We start from the raw sequence: 17,020 nt of genomic DNA, 5'->3' as shown, positions 1-17,020 counted from the left end.
GTTTAAAAGGTTATGGATTTGTTAGCCATCGTTGACCTGCAGGATTTGGCTGTGTTCTGGGTATTAACCTTGTGATCGGCTATGACCTGGCTGGTATTATCTTCCACTCCATAAAGGTGCCTGCTGAGCTTTTTTTCCTTATAGTTACATGTATTACCATAGTGTCTGTGTCCCAGCACTCCTGAGGGTCAGAGGACAGCTTGTGAGAGTCAGTCTTTCCACCCTGCGGATCTGAGAGATTGAATACAATTGCCCTTCAGGTTTGGCAACCAGCGCCTTCACCCACACAGCCATCTTCTCAGCCCGAGTTTTAAGCTGTGGCATTGTTAGTGTGTGTTTGCTTTTGCTGCCTGCACTTTGGGTGTCATCTAAGAAATCATCGCCAGATCCAATGTCATAAAGTCTGTATTGTTCCTTTGTTTTTTGTTTTGTTTTGCTTTAAAAATACTAGACAAGTGCTACACTACTGAGTTGCATCCTCAGACCTTAAAAGTGCCTCGTCTTAATCTACATCTCTGTAATTGTTTGCTAGTCATGAGTTTTATGGCTTAACCCACTGTATTAGGATATATATGATGCACAAGGACTTAAACCATCTAAGTCTAACCATAGCTGATTAGTTCTTGGAGTTGCTTCTCATTTTTCTTCAGCTGTTCATGTGTGGGCTTGCCCTGTGGACATAGATATTCTTCTCATGCGAGCAAATTCCACCCACTACCGAGAACGATGGTAAGCCATTGCTCCGCTTCCCCAATACCAGTCTTTCATAATTATGTGTCTAAAGCATTGGACATTTCATGCTCTAGTTTTCATTTTTACAAATAAAATAATGGATCTTAACAACTGTCACATTTAGCATCTGGTAGGAAGGTCCCTGACATCATCAGTGTTCTGTCCTTGTTGGATCTTGAATGCACAAACTGGACTAGTTTTAGTCTCTGGCTCATAGTGTAGCTCTTCCATTGCGTCCTTATTTTTAATAATCTGTCAATATGTCTGACTCTTCTATCAATATGAAAGGCAGGGCAGTAACAAAAGTGGCTTGCTCCCTCCATGACTTTGACACTGTACCCAATGAATTCTTTAAAGCAGATATTTTGCTGTTCGTATCTTCTGGAACATTTGTTTTAAATGGGTGGAATTTATCTGGTGCTGTGTACAAAAGTCCTTGATACTCATGCGGGTGACAAGGTCACCTCTCCTATAGCCTCATTAGAGGAGTGACTCAGACAGAATCCAGCCTGAGCACTCACCATCCAGAGGTAACGGCTATCACCCCTAAGTTGTCCTGCTGATCTCCTAGTCATGTCTTTATGGAGAGAGGCTGCATCCCTTTCTTCTGTAAACCGTTTCAGGATGACAAAATTCCACTTAGTGGGGGCTCCATGAGCATACAGCTGCCCCTTTCTTACCCTGGCTGTGCCACACATTAAATTTCAGCTTTCCTGCCAGCGAGGAAAGGTGTGTTCTTTAATGTTAGGGATCGACAACTGTACCATGAGATCTAGTTCTCGGGCATTCCCTTGTGCCCCAGTGTCTGAGTGGGTAGCACTGGTGGGTCAGACAACTGCTGTGTTAGCCTGGTCTACAGAGTGAGTTCCAGGACAGACAGCCAAGGCTACACAGAGAAACTGCTGTGTTCTGTTGCCCTCTGCAGAGGTAGGCAGGCCTGCGCACGTGGAGTGTGGGAGTCCGTGTTGGTAGGTCTTAGGCACTTTGCATATGGAACATTACGTTTCTACCAGTTGCTTTCTTGGCTCTGTCACATGTTCACAGTGGCCCATGGTGTGTTAGATTCTTGTCATCTATGTGTATAAATTTGATAACCTTGGCTTAGTTATGATCAGGACCCCAATGTCTAAGACACAAGAGATTGTGATTTTGCAAAGGTACAAGTTATTCTGTCCTGAGACTGCTGGCTGAGCTTTTCCTCCGCTTATCCTTGCATCAGAGCAGCTCTTCTAAGGAGTCCAACACTGCAGATTTAGGTAAGCCTGGGCTGATGTTTTTATAAGTACTGTTGTAATGGGTAGGGCTGTATAGTATAATTGTGGTAACTTATAAGTAAGTCACTCATCATGAACTTGGGAGTAAAAACCCCAGAATGTTATCTTGATGTCCCTCTCCCATGTCTGGTGCCAGGATTTATATTCTAAGACACCTCCCCTTCATGAAGTCACCTAATATTACTAATCTGTTTTTAAGTGGAATCATGTAATGTGTACTGTTTTTATAACTTCATAATATTTTGTCTTGTCATGTGGCTCCAGTAATTTTGACCCTTTTCCTACTGATCCCTTCAGGCTGTTCCAGGATTTTCTGGTCATTGCAAGCAGTGGTCACTGAGCTTTTACTCCTCAGGACACTAATGAAGCCAGTCCTGAAGGAGGCCGAGGGCTCCCAACTGCAGCTCCGAGCTCTCATGAATGCTCTGACTCTCCACTCTTGAATCTCGGTTTTGTTCAGTAGTTAGCTTAGTGTTTCTGCAGCCAAAATCAACTTCTTCTGGTCTCCCGCCAGCTGTGAGGTTGTGTTAGGGCTGGCGAGTGCCTGCACTATATGTTATGTCCCTACCAGAACTTAACAGGTGGTGCTGGAATGATAATGGATTTTGAGTCTCAGGCAGCTTCTGGTCCTTACCTCAAGCAGGTTAAAAACCGAAGTCAAACCAGGCATGATAATACACCCCTGTCAAGCTGCACACACTGGGACAGTAGAAGCAGGAGGATCAGGTGTTTCAGGCCAGCCTCTGCTCTGCAGCCTGGGCTATAAAAAACCTTAAGGACGGCTATGATGCTTGTGAAAGCTGCATTCATTCTTGCTTGTTCCTTTAGTACACCCACACCGCTTTCTAGATTAAGGGTACTCTGTCCTCTGAGGCCACCAAGTGCCCAGGGAACAGGTGTGAGCTCCCTCTGTCTCCTCCTTGCCTGTCCTTGCCTCCTAGGGTCCCAGAGAGTTAGACACTGGATGGTGGGGCCAGCTTCTGTCTGGCAGCCTCTTCCTCACCAGCGGGTTGTGCTGGGCTTCTCCCTTCACTCTAATGACCAGTGTACTGTCCCCTCTGCTGACTGTGTGACCCCACAGCAAGTTCCCTCCAGCGCTTGCCCCTTATACACACAGAGAATGTGTAGATGATACTTGTTAATATTAGAACTGCAAGTGTGTAGGTGATCTCTTGCTTCTAGACAGCGCATGGTGCAGTGGCGTGTGGTCTGGCCATGCCTTGTCTCGCCCTCAAGGCTGTTGGGCCAACAGAGCTGTAGCCTCATTTGAATGCCCCACTCCTGCTCGGGGGAACAACTGAGCTGTTTCTAGCAATGTCGAGTGTCGATTACTAAGTACTAAATATCTATTTACATGCGTCTTGATGTGTATAGGCAAGTATGCCCATTCAGGAGCATGGGGGACATGGGATGCCTTCTGTAAGATGCTCCAATTGGCTTTTCCCCACACCTTAACAATGCTTGTCCCTAAACTTGGGTATTTGTCAAGTGTGAGAAGTGAAGGGTAATTTTCAATTGTAGCTTTGATTGGTATGTTTGTTGATTTAAAGTGCTCTTTTCATATTAAGGAAACTAACCATTTGTGTTGCAAACACTTCTGGTCCTCTCTGACTTTTATAGTTTATGATACTTTGCTGTTGAATATTTTAAATATACAGATGTACTTGTTTATTGGTATTTTTTTCTGCATTTTATGATGAGCTCAGAAAGTTTGGTCTAATTCAACACTATTCATGCTTTTACTTCTGTTGGTTCTCTCTGGACTCTGCAGTTGGTGCTTTGGTATATGATGAGGGCGGCCCTACCTCCTAACTCAACTCTTCTCTAGTTTCCTGGTTACTCATGTGAATATTTAACTGTCCTTAAGCATCTTGAATAAGCATCTTGAACAGAATAAGGTATCTTATTCTGTTTTACCTGTGGCTTAACCTAACCTGACTGAAATATTTCTTATACTCATGCGTGTATGCCAGCACAGGGTAAAGGTCAGAGGACAGTGTTGTTGGATTGGGTTTCCTTCTACCACTCGGCTCTGGGGATTGAGCTGAGGTTGGCATGCTTGGCAGCCAGCACCTTTACCTGCTGAGCCATCTATCTCAGTGCCCTGAAATGGTGTGTGACTGGGTCAGGTATGCAAGTCTTTAATCCCAGCACTTGGGAGGCAGAGGCAGGCAGATCTCTGAATTCATGGCCAGCCTGGTCTACAGAGTAAATTCCGGGATATCAGGGCTATGTAGAGAAACCCTGTCTCAAAAAATAAACAAAAAAAATGTGATCATTAGTATTAGCCTGTACAGTTAGAGGACCTTGACCAACATCCAGACTAGGGGTCGACCACCTACTCCTGGATGTCTTATCCTGCAGGCCCGATCCCTTCCCAAACAGTGACTTCTGTCACAGAATACTTTTTAAAAATTACACTTGCTTGGCGGAGAGGAGAAGTTTTAAGTTCCATGAGGCACCTGTGGAGGTCAAAGGACAACCTGCAGATGTCTTTTCTCCCCTTCTGTTGTATGGGTAGTTGGAATTGAATCAGGTTATCAAACTTGGTGGCAAGCCCCGGTAGTTGCTGAGCCATCTTAGTGGCCCACAGAGTGCTTTATGTATTTTTGGTGGTTACTTATAGCTGTCACACTGTCCATCTCCTGTTTGGTGGCCTCTGTCATTGACGAGATCCGTAACACTGTTCTGATAACAATGCTAATGAGTTTATGCAAATCTAGTAAATTGCACCCAGGAGCCAAGTGAGGTGTACATTTTATGCCAGTGCTTTGGGGACAAATTCAGGTAGTTCTCTGGTTTTGGGGTCTGCATAGTGAGCCCCATGGCTGCATAGTCTCAAAAGAACACTGACACCTCTCCCCCTAAAATAGAATTGTGCTAAAGGTCACAGTGAGGAGGGCTGCTTGCCAAGCCCCTCCTAGAGAGTTCTGTAGACCTAGTCCTGGTGTTTAAATGGAGTCTGATTTTAGTGCCAGCACATGGCTGCCGTGCTTCACCCTGACCTGCCTTCTCCTGATGCCAGCTTACTAGAACTTTGAACAAAATGGTACTTAATTGTAGTTGTGATTGGTATGTTTACTGATTTAAAGTGCTCTTTACATATTAAGGAAACTAACCATTTGTGTTGCAAACACTTCTAGCCCTCTCTGACTTCTATAATTTATGATACTTTGCTGTTGAGTATTTTAAGTATACAAATGTACTTGTTTATTGGTGGTTTTTGGATTTTTATGATACTTTGCTGTTAAGTATTTTAAGTATACAAGTGTACTTGTTTATTGGTGGTTTTTGGATTTTATAAGGAGCACAGAAAACTCGGTCTAATCCAAGACTTTGGTGAACCCGTTCTTTGCCCCACTCCCGTGGCTCTATTTGGACTTTGCCCCACTCCCGTGGCTCTATTTGGACGTAAGTTGCTGTGATGAGTGGGGTCAGGAAGCCTGATGTGGCTACTACACATTTACTGAGTGGCACAGGACAAAATGAACTGTGTGCTGGCCAAGCTTCTCCGGCCACAAAGTGCCAGCTCTTTGGTGTTTTGAGCCTGATGCTGTGAACGCCTTGTTTAGTGGGAGACAGGAAGGTTTATTCCTGAGCTGCTAGGTTGAGGAGAGACTGTTGGTCTCCTTCCTAATTGCCCATCCTGGTAAGGGTCTCCTGTCAGTTCCCCTAGGGTAGCCCACCCTTTCTCCCCAAGTCATGTGCCTGGAAGCAAGCGCTGAGCCAAGTGTTTTCTTCAGTTCGTATGCTGGCCATGCAGAGGTCAGAGTGACTGTCCAGAGACACTCGGGCTTTTTACTGGTTCTGTCCCTGTTTGGGGATGTGTTCTGACTTATTCTGGGAAAAGACGGGGACGTTCTGAGAAGAGAAACTCCTGGCCCAGAGTTTGGGAACCATTAGGAAAAACCTTTAAACTCTTATTCTCAGGTGTGTTCCCCATGGAAGAGGTTCAGCCATTCCCACCCAGCAAATGACCAGTGAAGAGCTGCTCTAGTCTGGCAGGTCCATCTTTGATTTTGCATTTTCCTGGCTTTAAAAGAGAGAGAGAGAGAAAGGTAACTGAGTTGATTAGGGGATGGGGCCAGGACTCGCTAGCTGTAACATCTGGAACATAGTTGTGTGCACTCCATGTCAGCCTTCGGCTTCGTCTTTACCCCAGTTGTTCTGTGTTCACTCCTGTCCTCTGTTCTTCAGAATGGTTTTTAGGTTTGCAGTTTCTCTTTTAAGACCTCAGCAAGTCTTTGAAATAGTCCTGGTGGGCTTTGCTGTCAGCATGGCATGGACATCATATGTTCTTTTGGATCCATTTTGACGATCAACCCTTTCAGCTTCCAGAAATTGCTTTGGTGTATGGCGTGAGGTAAGCGTCTAGCTTGGCTGTTTTAAAATGCATCGTGAATTGTTAGCTAGAGACTTTCTTTGGCCTAGTCGGCTGGAGCTGCCTTGCTTTCAGCTTTCCCAGTGCCTTTTTAACTTCATACTGTTTGAATACATCATGATACAGACACCTGTCTCGTGTGTTCATGTGTGTGCATCTCGCAGATAAGCAGATAATTCGTGCTACGCAGACAACAGTGTGACTGCTGAAGGGATCAGTGACCCATGGTCACACAGCCTGTTCAGGTCATAGGCAGCTGATGACTCAGCTCATGTGTGTTCAGGGTTCCTGGGTCCTGGTGCTGATGAGCAGGCACAGGGTGGGGACCTTGCAGTTTTCTTTATCAGCACTCCTACCTCAGTCCACACCCCATTGCTACCCAGATCTCTTGGCAGACTGACATTTTTAGTAGGGCAGAGCCAAGGCCTCTTCATGTAGTCTTTGTACACTCAAAATATTTGTTCCTTGAAATGACATGTTTTGACTTGTGGCTGGTTATGTTTTTCCGTCAAAGTGTCTGATGATGGTAACTCATGTTCACCCGTACTCTGTCTTTAATGTAGGCACTGGGTTCACCACAAAGGCCATCGGGAAGGCAAACAGCATACCAGCTAAAAAACCACTGTGTCAGGACACCAACTCTCACCCTGGCCTGTCTCTTGTTTACTTCATGACCATCTTGCTCCCTTGACTTTCCTGTGTATAAGAAGGGTTATTCATTATCTACCTTGGACTTGAGTTAGGGCTAGAGAAATAACACACTGCTGGCACTCTTGATCCTGGATAGGCCTGTCCTCATAGGTTTTCCACTCAGGAACAGTTGTCTCTGGTGGTTATGTCCCCATAGGACCCATCCATCTCCCATGCATCTCTCCTATTTTATTAGCATTTGCTATACTTAATTCACCAAGAAACCATGAACATCATAGCTTGTGTTCCACACAGCCCACCCGTGGGATCCATCAACAGGTGAAGCAGGATTCCACTGGCCCTGGGAGCTGCATGCCAACCGGACTTCATGGTGCTTTGAGAGGCCCTTGTTCTGTTTGGTCCACAGGATGAGTTGGAGTGACCTGCTTATAGGTTCGTCTGTTGTTTTGCTTATAGGGTTTTTAAGTTTAAATAGTTATGTATTTCAATGTTCCTTTTTTATTTTTGGTAAAACTATGAAGTTTCCTTTTTAAATGTTAGTTTTTTGGGGAAATTGACTTATGTCTCCAAAATCTATGACTTTGAGGTAGCAGTTCTGTGGTTGGTATGTGTGATATTGTGAGCTGTTGGCTTGTTCATTACTGCAGGTGGTGGTTCTGTCTTCACAGCCTCCTAACTGCCCTTCCTTCCCACCCCCATAGCCTTTATGCTTGCTTCCCTGTGAACCTGCCTGTACTTGGTACCTCATGTAAGTGTAATACAACATCTGTCTCACCTCACGTGGCATGGTATCTATAGAAGTGTATGATACGATTTTTCTTCCTCCTTGTGGCTGAATAATATTCCATTGCATTGCTTTAGCACATTTCATTTCTCCGTTCCACTGGAGGTTTGAAGTGTTTCTACTTATTGCCTAATGCTAGCAATGGTGCTATGAACATGTGTGTTCAAGTCTTTTTGCGAACGTGTTTTCCATAGTTTATGTACATAGAGAGGAGCTACTAACTACTTCGAGATGGTACAGTAAGTAGTTTAACTGGATCTGAGGAGCTGCCATGGTGTCCTATGCTGCCCCTGTTGACGGCCAGCCACCTTGAGGCCTGCCTCTGCTGACCCTTTGTTTTTCAAGTAGGTTCTTACTGGTGAGTGTGTGTGTGTGTGATGTTCGCCCTCCCCTTTTTATCAAGACAGGGCTTCTCTGTGTAACAGCCCTGGCTCTGTAGACCAGGCTGGCCAAGAACTCAGAGATCCTCCTGCCTTGCCTCCAGAGTGCTGTCATTATAGGCATGTACCACCACCCAGCTGAACCCAGGGCCTCTTGATTGACAGGCAAGCATTCTGCCGGTGAGCCAAATCCCCAGAATAGTGTCTTTTAGCATAGTTAATGTATATATTGTGTGTATACATGTGTGGGGGCAGAGGACAACTTGTGGGAAGCAGTTTTCCTCCACCACATGGTCCAGGGGTCAAACCCGGGAAGTCAGGCCTTGGTGGGTGTGTGTCTACCTACTAACGCCTGTCACTGGCTACATTTATGTGTTACAAGTAGTTTGAAGGCTACAAATGTAGTTCATATAGGAGAGAGCTTGCCTAAGGCTTTCTGTCCACTACTGCAAGAATTAAAAAGCCACCCGACTGCAGAGGAAGCCAACAGCTGGCTGCTTCAGGTTCCATGCTGCTGTGTCCACAGAGACCACAGGTGTTAGGCAGACGAAAGGGAGCACCTGTGTGACTGACTGGTCCCAGCGAGGCGACACTGTTGCCTCCTGTGAGCTTGATGTAGGAAAATGGTGGTAACTGTCTGCTGTGTTGTGAGCAGCTCGGTTGTGGAAGGATCACACACTGTCTTGTTGCCCTGGAAGCCTTGGGCTCCTTCTGAATACCCCTCATCCTCCTTTCAGACGCCACTTTTGGGGTTGAGCAAAGGACACTGAATTTCCCGCCTGTCATCTGGGCTCTATGTGAGTGAGACCCTGGATCCCTGGACTGAGCCTGTCACTGCTGGTCCTCAGAATGCTGGAGGGTTTCTGTGGCCTTCGTGGGCCTTAACAGTGAGCTGTACAATCACCAGGGCACCCTGTGCTCACTCTGGCAAGTGGGTGAGCACCTTGAGTGATCATGAGACTTGGGACTCTTGTGGCTGTAGGATGGGTCTGTCTTTCTACAGATGTCCACGCCCTGAGCTTAACCAGTGCTCCAAAGAATAGCTTTCCATCCTTCCATATTCAGACATGTGCCTGACCCGGCAGACTAGATGCTGAGTTACCATCCGATACTTCAAATGTGTGTTGTCTTCTAGAGCAGCGTCTGAGCTAGGGCATGAGGCAGTAAGTACAGGGCTGTCTCCTTAGAGGACCTGCGCCCTGTGTCCCAGGCCAGTCTCAGCATCACATTGATAACTTCATTAATATCAATAGCTCATCTATGATTGCTAAACCTAAGCCATTCCCAGGCCTAGAGTTTTGTTTGTTTGAGACAGGTTCTTTCTATTCAGTCCTGACTGACCTGAATGGAACTTGTAGACCAGGCTAGCCTCAGACTCAGTAATTGGCCTTCCTCTGCTTCCTCTCCAGTGCTGGAGTTAAAGGTGTGCCCCCACAGAACCTTAAGTTTTACTCTGCTGACATAGACTTTGAAGACCTACATGAACTTCAGGATACTGCCAGGGAAGGTTGAGATCAGATATTATTAGAGCAGATTGGGAGGTCTGGTCTGAGAACAGCTTTCTAGATGTTTCTTAAGTTTTTGGTGTTTCATTTTGTTTTTAAGGGACAAAATCTCACTATGTTAACCAACTGGTCTCAAGTGATCTTCCTACCTTAATCTCCAAGTAGCTGGGACCACAGGATGACATTGGCCCATCTACATTTCTTTGTATTTATTTTTGGTATGTGTGTATGTATTTCTGTGTACCACATGCCTACATTAGCCATGGAGACCAGAAGAGGGCATCAGATCCCCTGAGCCAGGAGTTAAATGGTTGTGAGCTGCCTTCTAGGTACTGGGATTTGAACCTGGATCCTCTGGATGAGTGGTACTCTTAACAGCTAAACGATTTCTCCTCCTCTTACTCCGCCATGCCCAGGCTGCATTTCTTAAATTCTCTAAGGCATCTCCTCAACAATGAAGTGAGGATGAATACGGTGTGAGGCTGAGGGGCAGTGTGGGGCTGGGGAGGCTGCCCACAGCTGTGTGACACTCAGCCTTGTCTCCATCCTACAGAATACACAGCATATGGTGTCCCATGACACCCGGGTGTTTGGTGCTCTTCACTGGTTCAGTTGCTCTCTGGAAGTCGTTGTTCTAGGGTTACTGGACTACTCAATATTTCTATTTCACTGTAAGTCATATGTATAAAGTTTGTTTTCAAAGGAAATTGCCATTTTTATGAATGCTAGCGTAGAGGTTTTTTGATTTTTGGGGTTTTTTGTTTTGTTTGTTTGTTTTTTAATATATAACTTGACATCCTCACTAAGAATGGCCTCCCCTGGTTTAATTCCTGGTTTTTCTTTCTCTCGAATAGACTTTGAAGACGACCAGTTTGACCTTTCACAAGAAGCTTCAGATGAAGCCACAGCTCTCTCTGGGCTCTGTTTTGTTTGGTGCTGGGGATGAAACCCCAAACACACAAGGCAGACTCTGCTGCTCAGCTCTGGTCCCAGAACTCTGCTAATGTGGAGTGGAGAGTGGGTTCCACCTGAGTTTCATTAATTTTTCTCCCTGGTCTCCTTGGATTTTGTGCTCTTATGTTCAACCTATCTATTTATGCCCGTCCAGGTTATATGCTCCTATCAACAGAATCAGAAACAGGGGGTGACGGTGGAGTCTTGCTCTGGCTCTGGCCTTTGGCTACAGGCAAGATTGGTTGCTGATGGCGAAGCGTGTATGAGGAGGCCACTTGAAACCCCTGAGGAGTGAGTGTTTTGCAAGCATGTGGGGTTTTCCAGCAAAGGAAAACAGTGAACTGTTGGCCATGGTTTCAAATTCCATCTGTCCTCTGGTCAGCCCTGCACTGAGCAGACCCGTGAACATACAAGGTGACTGGCCCTGTTCTGCTTTTCACAGGAACAGGCCTCAGAAGGTGATGGAACAAGCCAGGAGGTAACTACAGAAGAATGTAGCATAGCCAGGAGTGAGAATAGAAACCACCTCAAGGTTCAGGAGGCCTAGGAGGCTGGGCGCCTGCCACAGCCTCAGTGGTGAGGGCAGGCAGCAGGTGAGCCGGGCTGGCTGTGGTCCCTAGGCTTCTACATTTAGAAGTAGCTTTGCTATTGCTGCTGTATTTGTGGTTTAGTTCTGCTGTGTGATCTAAACTTAGCTCTCCAGATTCCAAGTACTTGGCCATTATTTCTCCACTCCCATAGTCTATGTGTGCTGTAATGTGTAGTGATCTGAGGGAGTCGGAAAGGAGTCTGCACCGCAGAACATATGGAGGACATAGTTCCTTTTTTTTGGTGGGGACAAGGTCTCACTGTGTCCTTGAACTCACTCTGTAGACAAGGTTAGTCTGGAACTCAGAGATCTGCCTGCCTCTGATCCTTCTATTGATTTTAGTTGTTGGCTGTGGGTTTTTTTTTGGTGGGGGGGGAGTTGTTTTGTTTTTGTAGCCCAGGCCAGCTTTGAACTCATGATCTTCATGTGTCAGCCTCTGAAATGCTGGGCTCACAGCACAGGCATGCCATCATACACAGCCTCTAATGGTTAAAGATGTTTCATGGCAGATGAGAGGTGTTTGTCACATTGGATAAAACCCTCCTGGTGTTTTGGGACTAAATCCATGGTTGTATTCTTGAGCAATAAAAGGTTTGAATGGAGCCGGGCGTGGTGGCTCACGCCTTTAATCCCAGCACTTGGGAGGCAGAGGCAGATGGATTTCTGAGTTCGAGGCCAGCCTGGTCTACAGAGTGAGCTCCAGGACAGCCAGGGCTATACAAAGAAAACCTGTCTCGAAAAACCAAAAAAAAAAAAAAAAGGTTTGAATGGCATATTCCTGTGACCACTGCATCTGTGGCTGAGTTGCCATCCTGTCCACTACCACCTCCATGCATGTCACACACGTGCACGCACTCACACACACAGTCTTGTTTGCAGGGAACTGAAGTTCTCTTCCCCAGTTGTGGTTGTTGGTTGTTGGGGTTCTCACGTGCTATGGTGGGAGCTCAGTTACCTATACCGATATGATGTGAGGTCACTCTGTAGACCAGGCTGGCCTCACACTGAGATGATGATGTGAACTCACTCTGTAGACCAGGCTGGCCTCACACTGAGATGATGATGTGAACTCACTCTGTAGACCAGGCTGGCCTCACACTGAGATGATGTGATGCCCTTTGGGTTGAGTGCATTCCTATTTCATACCTTGCCTTCTAACCGGTGGTCTTGTTCCCCATGTGATTCAACTCTTGGGGTCCCCGCAGTCACAGCAGGTGGTCTTGTCACCACCATGTTGAATTAATCCTTTGCTCATCTTGCAGGATGTGTTCTGACTCCCCCGTTTCCGAGGGCTTGTAAGGCCCAAGCTCTATGAGTACCTTTCAGGTTGGGACTTAGATGACGCACCTATCCCCTCTGCTGCTGCAGTAAGTGTGCTCTCCACCAGTGGGGAGCTGAAGGGGGCTGGGAGAGAAAGGGCTACCAGGCAGAGGGCTGGGAGCTGTGGATGGAGATGGTGGGGTCTGCAGGGACCAGTCTACCGAGTAGTCCACAAGCCTGTGTGTGTGTGTGTGTGTGTGTGTGTGTGTGTGTGTGTGTGTGTGTGTGCCTATTGTGTGTTTGTGCGTGTCCATATGAGCCTATGGTGTATGTTTGTGTATACATTTGAGCCTACTATGTGTTTGTAAATGTGTGCCTACTGTCTGTTTGTATATATGATGATGTGTGTGTCTACTGTTTGTATATATGCATGTGATATGTGCGTGCCTACTATGTGACTATATATGTATATATGAGCTTGTGATGTATGTTTGTGTGTATGTGAGCCTACTATGTCTTTGTAAATGTGTGCATGTGAGCCTGTGTCTTTGTAAATGTGTTCATGTGAGCCTAGTATGTGTGTACATGTGAGTCTACCATATGTAAATGTGTGCATATGAGCCTTCTAGTGTTTATAAGTGTGTATGTGAATCTGTGTGTATATGTATGTGTGTGAGCCTACTATATGTTTATATATGTGTTCATATGAGTTACTGTGTGATTGCATGTGTGTGTGTGAACCTGTGGTGTGGGTAAAGTAAAGCAGACTGCTCAGATTTCTGGGTATGAGTTGAGAGGACTCTCTTCTCAGCATGGCCTGACCCAGGCTCTCTGGGCAGGTCACAGCCTCAGACTCTGTTTCCCACCTGGACCCTATGGAGAATATGGGTTCCTGAGCCTCATTAGACTCACAGAAGGGGATCCATAGTCCTCCCCATGACTCAGAGGACCACACACGGTTTATGGGTGCTCAGTGCACCCCGTGGCTCTGGGACCTTCGTGACTCTCATCCTTGGAACCTGGACAGCGTGCTAGAGCTCAAAAAACGAGAGAGCTGGTGGGGACACTACTTCCTTCCGGATGGACTTACATTCCCAAACCAAGGCAGTGCCCTGGAAGACTCCTGCTGTGACCACAAGCTCAGAGAACAGAAGGCAGGTGGGCTCATCTGTGTGACATAGGTGGCTGGGATCCAGCAGACCTGGAGAACCCGCTCACTGCACTTGAGCTAGCTCAAATGTTGAAAGCTCCCTTAGTTCTGAGACCTGTTTAATTGTGAGTTATTGGGATAAAGGTGGAATCGTGGGAAAAGTATAAAAATGAGAGTAGCATCCATTTTCCCTCTCCTACCTCCCCCGCCACACAGAGGCAGACCTCGGGTGGCTTAGGATCTTTCTGGAAGTGTCCACTCATACAGAACTTATTGCACCTGACTCTGACTCAGAGCAAGTAGGCTGTGACTTGTGGTTCAGTTTTTGGGTCTGATTTCATGCATGCACATCTCATGTAGGGTGAGGAACATGCACTTGGAGGCAAGGGGACATGAGTCCCCTGGAGCCTTTGGCAGGGTGTCAGGACAGGCAGGAGCCTGGGAGGGGCATGGAGCCGCCGCAGGTGTTTCTTTTCCTGACCGAGGCTCATGGCCTCGCTCAGGTTTTGCTTTTCACCTTTGTCTGTGAGAATGTGAGCAGGAAAAAGCAAAAGGCACTGGTGGTGGCACGCCCACCCTCCGGGCCGGGGTTCGAGTCCCCGCAGTACCCTGCTTCCTTCCTGCTCTGGCTCCAGGCCCCTCTTTCCTCTTCCCCAAAGGACTTAGCAGTTCCTAGGAGAAGGTTTGGCAGATCCCCAGGGTTCTGCCAGGCCCTCTGTGTCCCTTTAGAAAAGCAGGAGGCCACTGCGAGCCACATGAGAGCTTATACCTCTTCCCATTCAGGGTCTGGAGACAAACCAAGGTCACAGCTTTTCGACAGTGGTATTAGAGCTGGACTGTCCCTCTCTCCCTCATAAACCCCGGCAGATCACCAGTTTCCCAAATTCACAGTGATCTCGTCTTAGCTGTGGTTTCTGCCTAGTCCTTTGACTCCTTGGCTGTCAGTCTCTCTTCACAGCTCTTCTAGGCTGCCTGTTCTGCTCTGCCTGGCTGGGCTTTCCTTCCAGGCTGCTGGTCTTTGGATACAGCATTCAGAATCCTTGGGTACCTTCAGGGACCACGCACACCATGAGGCCAGAACTTAAGGCTCACTTTTACCATCATAGTCCATGCTACTCTGGAGACAGGCTCTCCATGTCTTAGATGCTGGACAGCAAGCTCTGGGATCCTCCTGCCTCAGCACCCTCAGCGTTAGGGTTACTGAGAGGTAGGACCTCTACCAACAATCTAGGCAGATTCCAGGGATCCCCAATTCAGGGTCCTGAGGTAGTACAGCTGGCCCTCCCCAACAACCCTTCTTGAAGCTTCTGAGGATACATTCATGTTGGCTATGTTTGGAAAGAAAGCCAGAGAGAGCAGCAGAGCTTCAGAGAGCCACAGAGAACACCTGGGCCTTGCAGTTCCCTAGCTAGCTGAGTCATGGGCACATCTGTGATCTCAGCATCTAGAGGCTGAAGCAGGAGGATCTGGACTAGGAAGGCAGGGCTCCCGGCTGTCTGTCAACTTGACACAAGCTAGAGTCATCTGAGAGAAAGGAGCCTCCACTGAGAAAATGCCTCCAGCCGGGCAGTGGTGGTGCACGCCTTTAATCCCAGCACTTGGGAGGCAGAGGCAGGCGGATTTCTGAGTTCAAGGCCAACCTGGTCTACAGAGTGAGTACCAGGACAGCCAGGGCTACACAGAGAAACCCTGTCTCGAAAAACCAAAAAAAAAAAAAAAAAAGGCTTGGGTCTACATCTTGGATCCAAGCAGCTAATAAGGACCTTCTATGGGCCTGAACCTATGTCCTAACAGTTTTCTCTGTGGATCCGCCACAACAGCTGAGCTCCCTGCTGGCTCTTTAGGAGGCCATGTGCCTCCCAGAGGAATTCTAGAATCGCAACTTAGACCCCTGGCACTCAGGATACCTCGGCTCTGGACATCCAGTTGTCGATTAATGAAGCAGGAGAGAGACTGGGGGTATCACTCTGGGCAGTGGTGGGGGTTTCCGGGGCACAGCGAGCACAGCGCCAGCCTTGGCCTAGTGGGAGTCTCCGAGGCAGAGCATCTGCATCTGTGGGATCCCAGCTTCAGCCTTCCGGAAAGACCTGGTCAGGATGCTCTGTGCCTCTCCTTGCAACAAAGAGCAGCTTTGTGATCCCCACCTGGAAGGCGTACAAGGTCCACAGCCTGAACATTTTTCTGCCGCTGGAACTCCAGCCACAGGGCTAAGCTCTGACCCTGGCCTCTAGCCTTAGACATCTCTTCGCTGTACGTGCCCCCAGTCTAATCCTGGCCAAGATCCTGTCAGTCAGTTAGAAATAACTATCCTACCTCCAGAGTCCCCCGCCTGGAATATCCTTACCAGTTCACCTAGAGGCTCATCCTTCCGGACGTAATTAGAGTCCCACACACTTTAGCGCTGTCGGAAGCCACCCACAGCTGGTGACAGTCACTGACGCAGGTTTGGGAGCTGCAGCCACAGTCCTCTCTAGCTGCGTCACCAATATTTATAGTTGTGCTTAACTCCAGAAAAAGAAGCACTTCCCTCTGCCCCCACAAAAGCATGTTCCGGAACCATGCTGGTAAAGGCAAAATCCTGGAAAAACACTGCTGCTTGGGCCATGTAGTCGTACTTTGAGCCCGGCCCCCACATCATTTTCATTACTTATAAAATTTACCAGTTGTCACAAGGTTTTAAATACAAGCCTATTTTGCTCATCATTTTATTTTTTTGCTATATTGGAAATTCAACCCAGGGCCTTGTACATGTTAGGTCACTAAATTATATTCCCAAGCCAGCTTTTACTGCCTTGAGATGGGGCCCACTACCTTGCCTGAGCTACTGTCCACTCCTACTGCCTTGGTTTCTTGTGTAGCTGAGATGAGAAGCTGGTACCACCATGCCCCCCAAAACAATCATATTTAAAATAGCAAATTACTTATTTTCTCTTTGTTTACTTTTTCTTTTTTTGAGACAGGGTATCTCTGTTTAGCCTTGGGTGTTTTAGAACTTGCTCTGTAGACCAGGCTGACATCAAACTCATAGAGATCTGCTTCCCTTTGCCTCCCAAGTGCTGGGATTAAAGGTCTGTGCACCACCACCTGATTCTGACTGTGCTCTTGACCCCAAACTATACCTCTAGCCTCCTTAAGTGCTATTTAAAATTTTTCTTTCTTTGGTTCTTTTTCTTCACCTTCTTTATTTCTTTCTCTTTTTTTGTTTTGTTTTGCTATTGTTTTTAGACAAGGTCTCACTCTGTTGCTCTGCCTGGCCTAGAACTCATGTAGTCAGATCAGGCTGGCCTGGATTTCACAGTGATGCACTTGTCTCTGCCTCCTGAGTGCTAGACTAAGGGCAAGAACCACCATAGCTGGTTT

At 47.1% G+C, this 17,020-nt stretch overlaps 1 long non-coding RNA gene across 1 annotated transcript; it reads left to right on the top strand.

The window, feature by feature from the left end:
• Positions 1-6: 6 nt before the first annotated feature.
• LOC116103416 lies at positions 7-8,811 on the top strand. The gene is made up of 2 exons (XR_004123470.1): positions 7-7,470; positions 7,686-8,811. It is a non-coding gene; the product is annotated as an uncharacterized LOC116103416 (long non-coding RNA).
• The last annotated feature ends 8,209 nt before the right edge of the window (positions 8,812-17,020 follow it).

The sequence above is a fragment of the Mastomys coucha genome, unplaced genomic scaffold (genome assembly GCF_008632895.1).
Source record: "Mastomys coucha isolate ucsf_1 unplaced genomic scaffold, UCSF_Mcou_1 pScaffold21, whole genome shotgun sequence".
Lineage (NCBI taxonomy): Eukaryota > Metazoa > Chordata > Mammalia > Rodentia > Muridae > Mastomys > Mastomys coucha.
The sequence above is the reverse complement of the archived record's forward strand: the minus strand, read 5'-3'. Positions and strand labels throughout refer to the sequence as shown.